Source organism: Dendropsophus ebraccatus, chromosome 1, assembly GCF_027789765.1.
Source record: "Dendropsophus ebraccatus isolate aDenEbr1 chromosome 1, aDenEbr1.pat, whole genome shotgun sequence".
Lineage (NCBI taxonomy): Eukaryota > Metazoa > Chordata > Amphibia > Anura > Hylidae > Dendropsophus > Dendropsophus ebraccatus.
Window position 1 is genome coordinate 150,361,714 of NC_091454.1, and position 16,561 is coordinate 150,378,274.

The window sequence follows — 16,561 nt, forward strand, 5'->3', positions numbered from 1 at the left end:
ACCACTTATCTTTACTTTCTCATGAACATACAATTAGCTGTGTTGGATCTGTGCAACCTCTTAGATTAACTGCAGCTATCCCATGATTTCATGAACAGGAGATGAGTTGACTATTATTTTGTTTTTATTTAAAAGTTATAGCTATTCTGTAGGATGCTTTATATAGAAATGTGACAAAGCACATCCATGTAGAATTATGCAACATAAGGCATCCATAAAGGAGTCTGCACAGATAAGTAGGACAATACTATTATTATGATGATGATGATTATTATAATTATTATTATTTTACCGCCAGCTTTACACAATATTGGAGTAAAGCATTGTAACAATTACAAAAGTAAGTGTGGCGGATAAGCAGTATTTACAACATACAATAAATAGGAGCTTACAGTCAATATGAAAAAAGGGAATCAATACAAGAATTCACGAAGGGGCATGTCTGACAAGTCAGGTGAAGGCCATGTCATTATGGCACAACATATGGATTAAGAGAAAACTTTTTTTAGTATTTTTTAGTAGTCTACGTTTTATAATAAGATTTTTGTTCCCCATTGTTGTACTGTAATAAAAGATAAGCTCTTTATAAAGAATAAGATAAGTATATTAGTAAATGTGATCACTAAATGTGTTAAGATTTGCAGAGGGGTTTACATTAAGCTACAGAACCTCTATGCGTGCATGTGGCAGCCATTTATTGTCTCTTGTAGAACCTTAGCATCTTTGCTAAGAAAATGAGATCAGACCTGACATTATAATGCTTGGTAAAATAATGCAAACAGCTAGACTGGATTTATTTAACCTTCAACCAAATGCTCAACCAGCTTGAAATTATTGATAGCTCATCAGCAATGATCAAGATGAAGAGGTTGAAATGAAGAAGAGCCTTCTTCATACAAGAAAACCATTGAACTGGTAACAGCGCTTGAAAGGCTGTGTCAGCTCAGCAAGCATGGTCAAGGAGCTCAGCTGCAGGAGGGATACAAAACTGTTAAGTAAGGGCTGCCCTCCAATCAGTCACAGGGGTAATGATGTTTGGCTGTAGTCAGGTTACATGTCAGCAAATATACATCTCTCACACAGCCTTTCACAGACCCTTAAAACTACACTTATTGTTTCTTATAGATAAGGGCGAGAAAGTGATGTATGGTGGTCAAAGGGCAGAGAAATAAATTTCACATCTTTCAGCAGGTAAACTCAATCTCAATACACAAAAGACTGCAAGAGGCCATTTTTGATTGAATATTCATTGCATTGGTAGTGAAAGGACAATTTTTTATAAATGTTTGTGCAAATCACTGGACAGCAAAGCCATGCCTGCTCATTTATCAAGCATAGTGAGAACTTCTGGGAATTCTAACCTAGTCACACATTGTAGTGTGTGCTGGAAGCTTATAATAAAAACTTGCTTTGACCTTGCAGTAGCTTTTGTAAACTTGTTTTACCATCACAATCCGACATTGACCCAACATAACTTCCCAGAGATTGCTGAAAGTGAAAACAGAAATAAGAAAGGGAGGGTGGAACTCTGTGTTGTTTTGTAGTTGCTTTCTTCGTATAAGTTTTAAAGATAAAAAATACAAATAAATTACACATACAGTATTAAGTGAAGAGAGATGTTATAAACACGACAATCAGGGCCGATTCTAGCTTTTCTGCTGCCTGAGGCGAAAATTAAAATGGCGCCCCCCCCCCCATGCTAGAATCAATTGTGTAGCAACTATTCACACGTCGATACCTCAGCTATAAGTAAACTTATTTTCTCATTGTGTATTATGATGTTCTGCAGAACCTCATAATACACCTCAGCTGCTGCAGAACCTCATAATACACCTCAGCTGCTGCAGAACCTCATAATACACCTCAGCTGCTGCAGAACCTCATCATACACCTCAGCTGCTGCAGAACCTCATCATACACCTCAGCTGCTGCAGAACCACATAAGCCTCCTACTTTATAAAGAACCAGTGTAAGAACCTCTTATGTACTGCAGGGTGTAAGTGACAAAAACTTCACTTACAGGCTGCAGCACAAATATAATTAAAGGGCATAAGAGAAGGAGAGGTCTTCTTCACTGCGCTGCACTGGTGACCCCTGACCTCTGCACGGAGCCCGCACATTTTTCTACTTACTGGCAGCTGGAGATCGGAGGTCAGGGGTTATCACTGTACAAGAAGTGAAGAAGCAGACCTCTAATTCTCTGAAGCTCTTTAACCCTTTGTGCTGCAGCCTGTAAGTGAAGTCTGTGTGACTTACACACTGCAGTACATGAAGGGGTTAAGTACTCTGACAGGCTCTGGCATGGTCGCTCCAGCACAGGGTCCTGGAAACGCTGCAGCCGTACTGAGACCCTGTCTGTGAGGTAAGGCAGAGAGGCAGGGGGTGAAGGAGGGGTATGGATCGTGCTGGTCTGAGAGGCCACAGTGAGACACTGTCTCTGTGGGACAGGAGGGGTGAGCGGAGCTAGGCCATGCTGTGCTTAGGTGGGGGGGGGGGCGCCATTGCCACTCACTCTGCAGCATCCCCCCTGCCCACCCGCTCACTGTGCAGCCTCCAAGTGGACACAATAATAAATTAAAGAACACTTACTCTTCTCCTCAGCTGTGTCTTCCTTCTTCTGGGGCCTGGCTTCCCTCATCTCCTTCTCCTTCCCCTTCCGGCTCCTCTGAGGTGCGTCGGAAAAGTGACGTCAGCCATCAGAAGTGTGCTGTAACAGACGTGCCTGCGCATGGCACGTCTGCTAAATGGATGTGATTGTAAAGGGGCTGAGCTGGGGGGAGCTGGACCCAGCCCCGGAGTGCAAATGCCAGACGCAGACGCCACTGGTGTCAGGGAAGGTTCTGCCGCCCCCTGCAGGACCCCAAGAGCTGCCGCCTGAGGCGGAAGCCTCAGCCTGCCTCATGGCAGAAGCGGGCCTGACGACAATAATACATACTTGAGCAAACCCACCTCCATAACTCATATAACTCACTATAATCTTTCTTATTCCTATAATGCGGAAAAAGAGCTCTTGACCCCACAGGAGCACACAGATATAGCTACCAACTCATAAAGTATGTCTAAAGTTTTACTGTTATACGGTGTAAAAACTACTGCAGGGGTATGGTATGAACACTGATGTGTGTTTTTTGTTGTTGATTTTTTTTAAAACACTGGACTTAGGGTATATTTACACGGGCGGGCTCGCAGCGAGATTCTCGCTGCGAGCCCGGCAGGTCCTGGCAGTTCCCATACACTATATACTTGCTGCGGTCTAAACGACCGCAGCGAGTATGTAATTACACCGCCCTTAACCCCTTCTGCTCCCGCCCGGCTCCCCCGCTGTAAGCATACATTACCTGTCCTTGCTGCACGGGTCCGGCGTCCTGCTCTCCTGTCCGGCCAATTAGTGTGTTGCCCAGCCGCAGCCACTAATTGGCCGGGCGGGAGAGCAGGACGCCGGACCCGTGCAGCAAGGACAGGTAAAGTATGCTTACAGCGGGGGAGCCGGGCGGGAGCAGAAGGGGTTAAGGGCGGTAGAATTACATACTCGCTGCGGTCGTTTAGACCGCAGCAAGTATATAGTGTATGGGAACTGCTAGGACCTGCCGGGCTCGCAGCGAGAATCTCGCTGCGAGCCCGCCCGTGTGAATATACCCTTAAGTGGTACTGATATATAACACTGTATAGAACTTATCCAGAATTATTCTGAATTTAGAGGTATAATGATATGGAATGCCGTACAAAATCATATCATATATCAATATAATCACTATCTTACTACAGTATGTTACATACACTGTATATATGGGGTATCATCTGGCACCAATTTTTCATATAGTATCATGCATGTAGACTAAATATGGTAATTTTACGAATGTATATTATTTAAACTGAAGGTTAAAACATGATGATTACTGTATATCATAGTGTCAACATATTTGGCATTTTGCCATTAAATATAGATGATCATTGGTGATCTACAAACGATCGTTTTCTGCTCTTTTTTTTTTTTTGTCCCTTTCAATGGTTTTACATTTGTATTAAATTTTAGCATACAGAAAAATGTGTTAAGACACATTTTTATGTACGCCAAAAAACTAAATTGGGGGACATGTTTTACAAGGTTAAAATGTCTTTTAAGGTGCAGATGGGCCAGATGCGAGTAAATATATTCACAAATGCTGGTTTCGCAAATATTTTATTTGCATTGGTAAGAGTGGGGGAGAGCGTGTGGAGCTGCGGGTGGGTCCATAGGAAATAACGGCAGTCTGCTTCCACCACTCCTACACGGAGTAATGGCCAGCAGACTGTTGTTTCATTGAAAAAAGTTGAAAGGCAAGGATCAGCCAACATTGTGCACGTCAGGTGATCGTTGCCATTTAACAGCAGCTATTAAACCAAACGATTATCAGCCGAATACAGACCATAATCGCTTGGTGTAATAGGGCCTTAAGAGAGACTTTCCAAAGCTTCTGATCTTTTGAGGGCTGTAACATTTCCTCACAATCCATCCCTTACTCTGCTTATAGCTCAACTTACAGCTGACTGTCAAGTCAAGTAGGTTCAGGTATGGGAGAGACAGTTAGGAGAAGTGATGAGCAAACATCAGAAAAGAGGCTGGGCACCTATGGACCAATTGGCTTATGGCTGTATCCATGTTTTCCAGGACACCCAAGGGTGGCATCCAACTACTCCAGATGCCGGGAGCCGAATACCGAGGGTCGAACCTGGCTGAACCTCAACACTTTTCTGATGTTTGCTTACCACTAAAACAATGACATTCCAGCTTTCAACATCATCTTTTCCTTTTTGCCACCCAAAGTGCCCTAAATTGTAACAATATCCATCTTGGTAGGTAGGTGTCCCTTTGGGGTATATGCCCTCCATTTGGTCCATAGGTGCCCTCAGTAGGTAGGTAGTTGTCCCATAGCAGGTAGATAGGTTCCTCCCTCAGAAGGTAGGTGCTCTCTTGTAGGAAGCCATGTGGCCTCCCATATGTAGATAGGTGTCCCCAAATAGGTAGCAGGGCCCCTAGTAGGTATTTTACCCTTCATAGATAAGTACCTCCACCAGTAGGTACTGTCCATTTAGTCTTAAATGTCCCTAAGGGATAATATAGTACCTCACAGACATATCATAGGCTGTAACAATAGGGTTATGGGTCTATTCAGTCACACTATGTTCTAACTAGAAGCACTTTAGTTCATGCATAATCATTGCCTCTTTTGTACTTTTCTTGTTAAAAAAAAAAAAAAAAAAATTGAAAAAAAAAAAAAATTGAGCTATCGCTAACCAATGTACTGTACTCAATGCAGTGAACAATAAGGACAACAAACAATAATAACCAGTGAAAGGTAAGTAAAACCGGTACACTCACCCTTCCATGGTCTTCTATATGTTTCCAATAATCGGAATTTACTGTTACTTCTAAGGATGCCGCATTTCACTTACAGATGAATCTCCGGTTCCGGATTCATTTTTATCCCTGTTGTGTGTTATATTCTGGCTCTACCTTCTCGCTCAGGGTATAGGGGATTATCGCCCTAATAAGGGCGGTCTCCAAACCCCGCACTACCCCTGTCCCTGCTATAAGAAGACCCCTGCACTACAGATCTCAGAGGGTTTTACTTACCTTTCACTAGTTATTATTGTTTCTTGTCCTTATTGTTCACTGCATTGAGTACATTGAGTTCACTGCATTGAGGTAGGTAGTCCTGGTGACCGCAATTTGTATTTGTACTGTGGAGTTATTTTTAATGTTATTAATAAAAGTAAAATTTTTGAGTTTGTACACGCCCCTTTCTGTGATTTGGCTTATACTCAGATTGTTTTTTTGACCGGTATCAGTGATTACTGATGGTACTGTAATCCTTCCTTATGCAAAGGTATCAACAGTACACTAAAAATGGTATGACTGAGGGAAAGGGGATCCTGTGAACGTAAATGAATCATCGATGAAAGGGAGTCCAAGTAGGATGTCACGTTAAGTAGGATGCACAGTTAGGGTATGTTCACACGTACAGACTCGTAGCAGAAATCTTGCTGCGAGTTTTGCGAGTTCTCCCGCACGGGGTCCCGGCGTCCTGCTCTGCCGCCCAGCAATCAGTTTGTTGCCCAGCCGCAGCCACTGATTGGCTGGGCAGCAGAGCAGAAATCTGGGACCCTGTGCGGGAGACAGGTAATGTATACAGAGAGCGGGAGCCGGGCGGGAGCGGATAAAGGGGTCCTGCCAGGACCTTGACTCATAGCGGATCTCGCTGCAAAACTCGCAGCGAGATTTCCACTGTGAGTCGGTACATGTGAGTGTACCCTTAATCTAATTACATGCAAATACAATGCTCTAACTAACATGTCCCAATGCACAACTTGTCTGTTATACAGCTTCAATGCCAGGGGTTCTGGCCAGCCATTTATAGCATGGGGACAATGAACCACTCAGAGCTTGGTCTCAGCGTCCCATGATCTATCAGACCGAGATTATTACAGATGCCTGTGAGATTGTTTTTTCTCTGTTTAAATATCTCCTGGCTTCTGACCCACTTGAACTATATACCCTGTAACAACATCTTATCTTCTTGCCTGATGATTCTGTGTATGTCTGACCTCTTGGTTTGGCCCTTGGTCTGTAGCCTGGTAACCCTTTGTTTGCTGATTCTGTATATACTGTATGAAACTGTCTCTGTTTATTTTTCTATTTTGTCCCTTTAAGCCCTCCTGGTAGTGACCCGGCTAGAAGGATATGTTTACTTCTCCCAGAGCCCCTGTTATACTTTAGCTTGCTGACCAGCATTATTGCTCAGTGCTCCACACAGAAGCAACCCACATCCCTGGTAGTCATGTCCTCCTGACCTCAGGAAAGGCTTTGGTGAAGTCACGTGTAGTCTTAAACCAGAGTTGAGTGGAACTTTGGCTGTAAGACTTTGGTCTAAGGTTGCTATTCAGTGTCGAGTGCAAGGCATGCGGAGAGAATAGAGTGCAAATAGGATCACTAAGAAGTAGCAAAACATTGCCTGGTCATATGAATCCAGATTTCTGCTGCAGCATGCTGAGGCAGGGGGTCAAAAGTTGGTGCAAACTGCATGAACTGATGAAGCTCTCCTGTCCGGTATCGACAGTTTTGGCTAGTAAAGGTGGTATAATAGCGTGGTCACATCTTTTTTGGCACACCCTTGGTTCTTGATACTTGTGGGTAGACATTTAGGCGGAGGGGGTGATCTAAGCATAGTGGTTGACTAAGTTCATCTATTCATGGGATCTGTTTACCCTGTGGCAGAAGTACACTTTCAGAAGCATTATACACCGTGACACAAGGATCGTATAACCATAGATTGGTTACAGGAACATGATAACAGGTTTCCCTTGAATTCTTGATTTTCACAGTCCACAGATCTATAAGGCATCTCAGGAAAAAGTAGAATGAGCAGTTTAGAGCAAGTTAGTACCTCCATCTAATTTGCTGCAACTGGAAATGCGATCCTACGCACAATGGGCCAGTACTCAACACCTTATGGAATCTGTGCCACAATACAGCGTTATGGTTCTTTACTCCAAAAGAGGTCCAATGTGCTACTAATAAAGTGGTCATTCAGCGTATTCATGTAAATATATATGTGTGTTTATATAATTATTTATATGTAAAAAAAAAAAGACACATTTCCTAATGAAAGAGAAATTGAAAAATGAATCCTGGTAATAAATTAATTGGCTAGTTAATAAGCATTTAATTGGCAGTTAACAAGTCAGTTATTGCAAGTTAATTATATGTCAATGGCAGATATTACTCAGAATTCTGTAAAAAGCCAAAGGTGGCTTCACATAGTTATAAAAACCTTTTACCTCTACTCCAATTAAATATTTAATAGAGATGTTTCATTATTGCTATTTCAGGTTAATTAAATTGCAATAGACTGTTAAATATTCCTTCCACTGCAATAACGCTTCATTCTTCCTTCGTAACGAATATGTAAAATGCATGTCAAATGTTGAAATTATTTAATTTAATGGGTTACTGAAAATTAGAAAGCAGCAACAAAAAAAAAGACAACAAGGCCATTTATCCTTATTTACCCGAAAATAAATTGCTGCACAATAGAGTAATCTAGCCCTCATGTTAATTTAGAAACAAATATCCCAACAGCTATTGAGGAAGCACAATAAAACAGAACGTAGCACCATTGTTTAATGAAGTGGAAAGATTGGATTCAAAAGGTATTAATGAGATTTGCTGAAAAATCAGACACCATTTCATTCAGGAATTAATAAAATAGAGAGACCCTCATCTAGTGGAAGTGTGCCCCTACAGTATTGCTATTGGTAATTACACACAAGTCTTACATGATGTACTGTTATATAATGCTACTGGTGGATTTAGCCTGAAACTAAAACATGTTTGTATTTTAATTTAGTGAGACATCATGGCAATAGACACCTGAATACAACTGTAAAATATTATAGAGAAAGGAAATATAGCTTGATAGCAATAGGAGATCTGTTTTCTGATATAAAGCTCTTAATTCCCTGGACACATGTGATTAAAATGATGACATGCAGATGACATCTGCAGCTACCACTAAAGGGAGTGTGGGTCATCACTTACACTGTGTTATTATTTTGTTCAATATATAACAGTATGAAGTTCCCTCACATTCACATAAAGCAGTTGTCTGGGCAAAATCAAAAGTTGCAGGGCGCCAGGGGGGTGGTTTAAACATAACAAACAAGATATATGGTTCAGTCCCTTGCAGGTGCAGCATGGCCGCTCCAGGTCCCTTGCTGGTCCCCTCTGTCTCCTGATTCCTGTGACATCACATCACCACAGGAACTGCCTTACTTATTAATATTAACCAGTGGCTTCAATGGTGTTCTGCCTTGGTCACTGTTATGCTCAATAGAAGTTACTCTGGTTTGTTTGTAGTTACAGTACCATAGATATGCAAATGGTTTGTACAGTGACAAACGTCACCCCATTTAAACATTAAGTCTTGGCGAGCAGTCATGGCTCCAGTCAATGGCCTCATCTAGCTGAGGTAACTGGATGTTTTTTACTGTCACTCCTGCCATAGCCCTGCTGGATCAGGCTCTGATTGCATGGTGGTGTCAGGGTGCTGAGGAAACCAATGCCCGAAATTAATAAAATTTGGCATGGTGGCCTATTGAAAGGTCATCATTCTATTATGTCGTGCCTTCGGATTACAACCCATTCCCATCTCTCGCTCTTTGTGCCTCTGATCCTTAGTCCTTGTTGATCGCAACCCTGACCTTAGCGTTATTCTTGGATTTTACTCCTGATGCCCTAGTTATTTGCCCAGTATTATTCTACTCTAGTCTCAATTCCTTTCTAAACTCCTGACTCTTCCTATGGCCTGTTGAATTCTTTCTGCTGTCCTGGTGACAACTGCTGAATTTGGTCTGAACTACACTATTACACCATTTTTGATACCACCAATCCTGGACTATCTTAGGAAGCTCCAGTTGTGTGATGACGCACCGCATAGCATCAGCTATATGGATCGACTGGAGTGATCTTCAGCTAATGGAAGGTGGCTTCAGAGTGTTCATGCCAAAGGTAAAGACAGAGTCTGATTAAAGTCTTGCACTTGTGGGTCCTTAATAGTAAGATGTAAAACTTTGCTGTACATTGTAAAAACTATAAACATAACTAAAAAGTGATTAAGCAAAAGACTTTGTTGTGTCCTGGATTTATTGTCTGCTTGGATAGAGGCATGACCTATCAGACCTGATAAAGTTCAAAAGTAGAATAAATATTGGTGTAAGCCTGTTAAGGGTACCTGTAACCCAAGTTGATGGATGTGTCAAAGTCTACGGTTTCCTAGATCATATCTCAGAATGCAAAGACCAACAAATCATCTGAAGACATAAGTAACTGTGGTCAAAAGTCATAGCTTGAAGTGAGGAATAGCACAAAACTATGGCCCCTAAAATTACTGCAGAGTGCCCTCAAATGGGGTACTCCCAGCTAGACAAGTTATGCCCTATGCACAGGATAGGGCATAATAACGAGATCTGGGGTGGGTGGGGGCTGTCTGACCACCGGGGCTCAACCCCAAACGCTATGTAGCAGGCTGTGCCTGTGCGCCACCGCTCCATTCAGACAGTATGTAATACTTTACTGTTTTAAATATATAGACTTCCTCATGTGCCTGCTTGGTTTTGATATTCTGCTATCCTTACTTACGACCCACTAAGGTTGGCCAAACATGCTTAGTTCAACTGCAATCTCTAGGAAGTACTGGCCATTAATCTCCACTGAGCCTGCAAACATGACTGGTTGCAGGAAAGTGTGAGGACTGTTACATGGCAACAGCAGGGTCAGAATTCAGAGAGAAAACAGGAAGCGATTAGGTCAAAGGGGGAAAAAAGACTGTTACTAAAACAGCATATTTGTACTCTACATGATTCTGAGTTTACCATAGTTGCTTTATGGTCCAACCCTTTAATAATCAATCAATAGCATTACAAAAAGTTGCACAGTAGCCCTGGCCTAAGGCCACCTTCTCACACTGTGGTCCCTGCGTCCCTGCAGCTAATACCATCCTCCCATGGAGTTAATAGCCGTGAAATGTTGCCAATTATCCTGACAACATCACTCAGGTATCAGAAATTAGAGCATGGGGGGATGTACCATCAGTATTAGATCTGTAGGGTCAGCAACGCCACTGATCAGCTGTTTAAAGTGGTCATGCCATTAGCAAAAGCACTGCAGCCTTTTAAAGGTTTATTGTGTGTACATGCATACTTGTGCTTTTTGTGGCAACATGTGTATCATTCACATGTTTGTATGTCAAACATATATGAATGACCCTGAAACCAGAAAGTGAATTGGTACAATCATACTGTAGGTTTACTTGACTGATTATATCCTTTGACTAAAGACAACACATAACACATACAAAGCAAACCTGCTGTACCACGCAAACATTATTTTGAGTTATTGTTATTAAACTCTCATATTTGTCTTAATTCCAAGCTAGTAAACCAGGGTCAGAATGCAACGTGTAATATGGCATAATTCAGATGCAGTATATGATGCCTACTTTACCCACAAAAACAATGTTTTCTTCTGTAAATGCATTGTATGAAACAGAGCAGCAGGATTTCCAAGTTCCTTGCCTTATTGATTTTTTTTCCCCTTCATATAAAGACACCAACTCCCTTATCCTATATATTCTTTCCTTTAATATGCAGTTCACTTGGAGGTCTGTAGAATAATATATTTCTAAGCACATTTAGACAATTATTATAATAGGCATGATCTGTAGTAATAGTACAACAGTGTAAAGATGCTAAAAAGGTCAGTTTCTCTCAGATATTTCTTCACTGTGGTTTCATGCACTAGCATTCCAGTCCCCAACCAGGTAGGGAAAATTAGAAACTCTATAGAGGTAAATGTTTTGAAGAGGTTCTCTGTTCATGTAAAAAAAATATATATTGCTGCTCTTGGAGAGAACATAATAAACATTTTATCTAGACATGAGTGAACCTTTCAAAAGTGCAGTTCGGCAGGTTCACAAAATTTTGACATAAGAAATTGGGTGTGTCTGAACCTTAAAGGAACCACCTTAAAACAGCTAATCTATGGTAACTACACTAGTGGGACTATTGGAGCTGTTTTGCAGCAAAAACTGTATAATAAATGCACATTCTTTTGCTGCGAAAAAAAAAAGATTTTTAATGTTACATTAAATGTGAAGTGGATGTTTAGAGCAATTCTGCATGTGATTTTGCTGCATAACCCCCCCCCCCTCCCCCCACACACACACACACACACACACACCACACACACACACACACACACACACAAAAACACATCAAAACCGGTGCCAAAAAGGTCTGTTAAACACCAATAGAAAGCTGAATCCTCGCCCCCATGGAGCTGCCTCTCTGCCCCTGTGTTTCCGGCCTTGAATAAAAGTGAAACCACAGCAGAGAAAAGCAAGGTAGGGGTTGGCAGTGTAATCATGAGTGAGGTGCTTACCGAGAGTCTGACTGTCCACAAGTGTTTATGGGGTGGCCTGAAGCAGGTGAGAAGCCCTGGTGTCCACCAATGCTTTAGGGTGGCCTAAGAATGAAGAGCCCTGACATCCTTAGGGAGTGGCCTGAGGAGAAGGAAGACATGGTGTCACAACAAGCAGCTCCCTTGACATCACCACCCCCCTTGTCACCACTGCACAGCTACTGAGAGGCTATCAACTCCAGCTGGGATGAGCAGCCAGTTCCACGCAGTCTACCACTATCCTACTGGGAAGCCATATTGTGCCTAGATGCTCAAGTAAGTGACTGGAGTCTAGAAGTTCCAGAGAGGCCATCAAGCTACACTAAGCGTGCAGCTGTTCCAGACAGGCAGTCACTGTACCTGAGCATGCAGCCATCCCACCAAGACCATTAAGCCATGCTAACACATTATATCACCTTATGTTTTAGGGGCAGTGCCAACATATGGACACACCATCTCACCTTCACCTGTAGTGGCAGTTGTTGCCCAGGAACCAGAGGGGGTATCTTCAACCATATTGGATGCCACTTCTACATTCACAGACTTCCAACTGTGTGTGCCATCAGGAGTTATTGGATGCCTGGAAGTCTCAGAGGCCAGTGGTCTAACCACCTTGTGTCAGTGGCAATATATTTGAGACAAAAGTACCTGTATCCATAGCTATTAAGATTTGCTTACTGCTGGTCAAGGGCACAGAGTGACATAAATCCACGAACAAAGGCCCCATCTTGTGGGTAAGCTAGCCACTGGAGTTCTCAATTAGGTCCTAGCAGGTTTGAAGCAGAGTCAATTGGCTTCATTTGCTTTTTCCAAACTGCTAAAATTCTGAGGCTCCTGTTGAAGTTATTAGGGCACTTGAGAAGAAGAGAAGAATAGCCCCTAAGCATGGATAAGTTCTTGGTTCCCGTCCATAGTGGCCTAACCACACGTTTCACTAGCCCAACATAGCTAGGTTGCAGGTTGAATTAAGGATCTTCATGGACTCCCTGACTCATGGTAGTGCCCCACAGGGGGGCCCTGGCAGCCAAGCCTTGGAAAGTCTCTCAATTGTGAGCTTTCTCTTGTTGTTTTCCTGACTAAACCAGAACTCTGGCACCCCTAAATACTCTGCTCCACCACTGTATAGAGGCTTCAGGGAGCTAACCGATTGGTATAAAAGGAGACATAAGGAGACTGTGAGTCTGACTTGTAATGGGTTAGTAAAAAATAGGAGAAGGGACATCTGTAAGGTACCCTCTACAGGGATTGTATCGCAGTAAACTCTCAGCTGGTGGCAAAACATAATACAGTACATGATTTTGGTCACGCTGTGAGACATAAAAATTATCACCACCAGATGCACATCTCACTGTTTAAGCAGGGGACATGTGGCTGATAGCAATATATTAAAATGGCCGCATGTATGATGCAGGAATCATTTGTGTGGCCCAGCTACGCAATTTATTATGCCTTGAAAAAGGCACTGCACATGAGTGCCAATGTCGCTGGTCAACACTTGTACAGTATGTAGCCATGGATGGATGAAGATAAGCATGTGTAAGAGGACACTAAGACAGTATTAGTATCAGATAAAATGCCATAGGGTAAAAAACAAAGAGTCGAATAGAGAAAATAGGTCAGACAAGGAGGTCAATACCAAATCATCAGGCATAATCAGGGTCAAACAGCGCCTGTAAATCAGGATACTGAGACAGCCAAGTAGGGCCTAGAAATAACAGGTGTGAAGTGCAGGAAGTTTTTAGATTAAAAATGTACAGTAACTTAGGGTACTATTACACAGAACGATAATCCGCAGAATCATCCCTATCTGGCCGATTATTGATCCGTGTAATAAACACACTTATAGGTCCAAACCTATATCAACGATCATTGATCTGATCTGATCTATATCACTGATCGTTGATATAGGTTTGGACCTATAATTGTCGGGCGCTGACCGCAAATCGCTACATGTAATAGCGGTGCGCAGCCGGCAGCTGATGATTTCCAAAATGTATACATTACCTATCCATGCTGCAGGGCTCCTCTTGCGCTCTGCTTCTCCCCGAATCCCGCGCACTCTGCTTCTCCCCGGGTCCCGCGCGCTCCAGCTTCAGAGCGGCCTGTCTGGGCTGACAGGCTGCTCAGCCAATCACAAGCCAGGACCGCCGCGATCAGTGATTGGCTGAGCATCCTGTCAGCTGAGACAGGCTGCTCTGAAGATGGAGCGCGCGGGACCGGGAGAGAAGCAGAGCGCAAGAGGAGCCCTGCAGCATGGACAGGTAATGTATACAGTTTAAGCAAGGGCTGCAAGGACATTGGTAATGATGTCCATGCAGCCCTTGTTAAACGATTATTGGGCCATGTAATAGGCCCAGTAAACAAGCTCCGATCCACCAGATCGGTGCTCATTTACAGTTATTATTGGGCCCCCATCGGCCCGTGTAATACCACCCTAAGGAGATCTGAAGAGTCTTTGTTGGTCATGATTGGACCAGCACTCCAGCCTCATGAGTGAACATTTACTCTGCATGCAGGAGGATGGTGCCACCTCATTCTCCCAGCAACCTAGAAGGGCCTATCCATATGTCAGGTATAGACTATTGAAATGCACAAGAGCAGCAGCAAGGGAAAGTGGTGGGACAGGATCAGGCACATTTCTGACAATTATACTGACAAAAGTATCCTCATATATCTACACATGGAACAGCTTACAAATAGTGTTGCACTAAGACTCCTCTCTAATTATAGATTTTATTCTATGCAATTCATGGGTAAAAGACAACAGCATTTTGTCTAGAACTGTAAATATACCCACTGAAACTTGAACAAGGCCAATTATCTATAGGGTGGTCTGTTTTATCTGTGTCAGTGGGACCCATGTCTCTGGTTCCAATAAAAACATTTAAATCCCATTAGTGAACTCAGCTACAGGAGGGAAACTCAACTTAATTGGAAGTCAACACACATTTCAAATCTCAGAGAAATATCTGAGCTGTGATTAACAGAAACCCCTCTCCATGGCACTACAAGGAATAATTAAGCTGTAAAATTAGTCTTTGTTTGCCAAATGAGAAACAATATTTTGTGCAGTTGACTTTTTTCAATTTTCACTGTCTGGATAAATATAATTAGGTAATGGATGATGGCTTGTTAGCATTTTCTTGTTCTTGTTTGTAAGAGCATTAAGAAGCAGAAAACATAAGCATTGGTAGTCTGACATTCAGCCCTAAGAAACCTAAATAAAATAGGTAATTAAAATTAAAAGCACCTAGGATGGTAATGCATTCAGCTGTCTAGAGCCAGTGCTGTAGAGCCCTCCCACTCACAAGTGTATTATGGTGTTACATCTGAGTCTTCTGGCCCAACTGTGGGTTTAACGACACAAAGTCATAGTATCTTAGATCCCTATAATGCTGTCAGCTCAGGTTATTAAAGCAAATGTACCGCTTTAAGGTTTTTCCATCAATAGCACCAGCGCAAGGATTCCTGATCTATTCCGGGTTACTGGCCCGGGCTGAGGCACTGGAGGCGGGCCCCCTCCCCTCTATGATGTGGTGCCTTAGAAGCAATGTAGCTGCATCACAGAGAAGATGGCAAAACGTCACACTGAGGGCAGACCGCGGTTCAAAAAACAGACCATGGCACCAACATCCACGCACCAGGACCGGTCTATTAATGTAAAAATCTTAAAGCGATGTACCTGCTGGTGCACCTGTTGTTGGGCCAGAACACTTGCTTTTAATATAGATGCAAAAGTGCTTGTAGTATGCTTGCGTGAGACTGGCCTTCGGAGATATTGAATCATATCTGAGGCTGGAAACAGACAACCACCAAACTTACTTTTTATAGTTACACATTTATGCAACATGAATATTTTTGTGGTGCAAATATTGTCATAATATAAGCATTAAAGAGGACATAATTAAAATCAACATTTTTACAGATTACTTTGCATAATATCATATCATAACATTATAATGCTAGCCTGACTAAATACCCTAAAGCATGATATACATATGGCCATGTTCAGATGTGGTAAAACAGCGCCCGCTCTCTGACATGGCCATGTTACAGAACGGCCCCTGTACTGCAGTATCGGCCGGGTTAACATCACTCCTTTTTAATTGGAATACAGGCACATTCAGGTGTGCCCGCACTCCAATTAGCCATAGCAGATAATGTAAAGTACAGCTGGAGCCATACTTTACATTGTCTGCACAGTCTATTTCATGGGGCCACTGTTCAATGAATAGCGGCCACACAAAATCAGTCTGTCCCAGATCAAATTTAGAAGTCAGAGCTGCTGCTTACCGACTCCATAGACCTGCTGGGAAGTGGGGACTGTTGGTTGAAAGTGCAGTAACAACTTAAAGAGGCATTCCCATCTCAATTATTGTAAGTAAACTTGTAGGGCAAATCAAGTTAAAGCAGGAAAAACTTCCTCTCCACTACACCAGGGGTGCAGGGCCAAATCAAACATCAATTCAACAGATTAAAAATTAAAAATAATTAAAAAAAAAAAAAAATAGATATGAACTTACCACAACACGTTTCCAGGTCAGACCGGCCTCTTCCTCAGGTGCT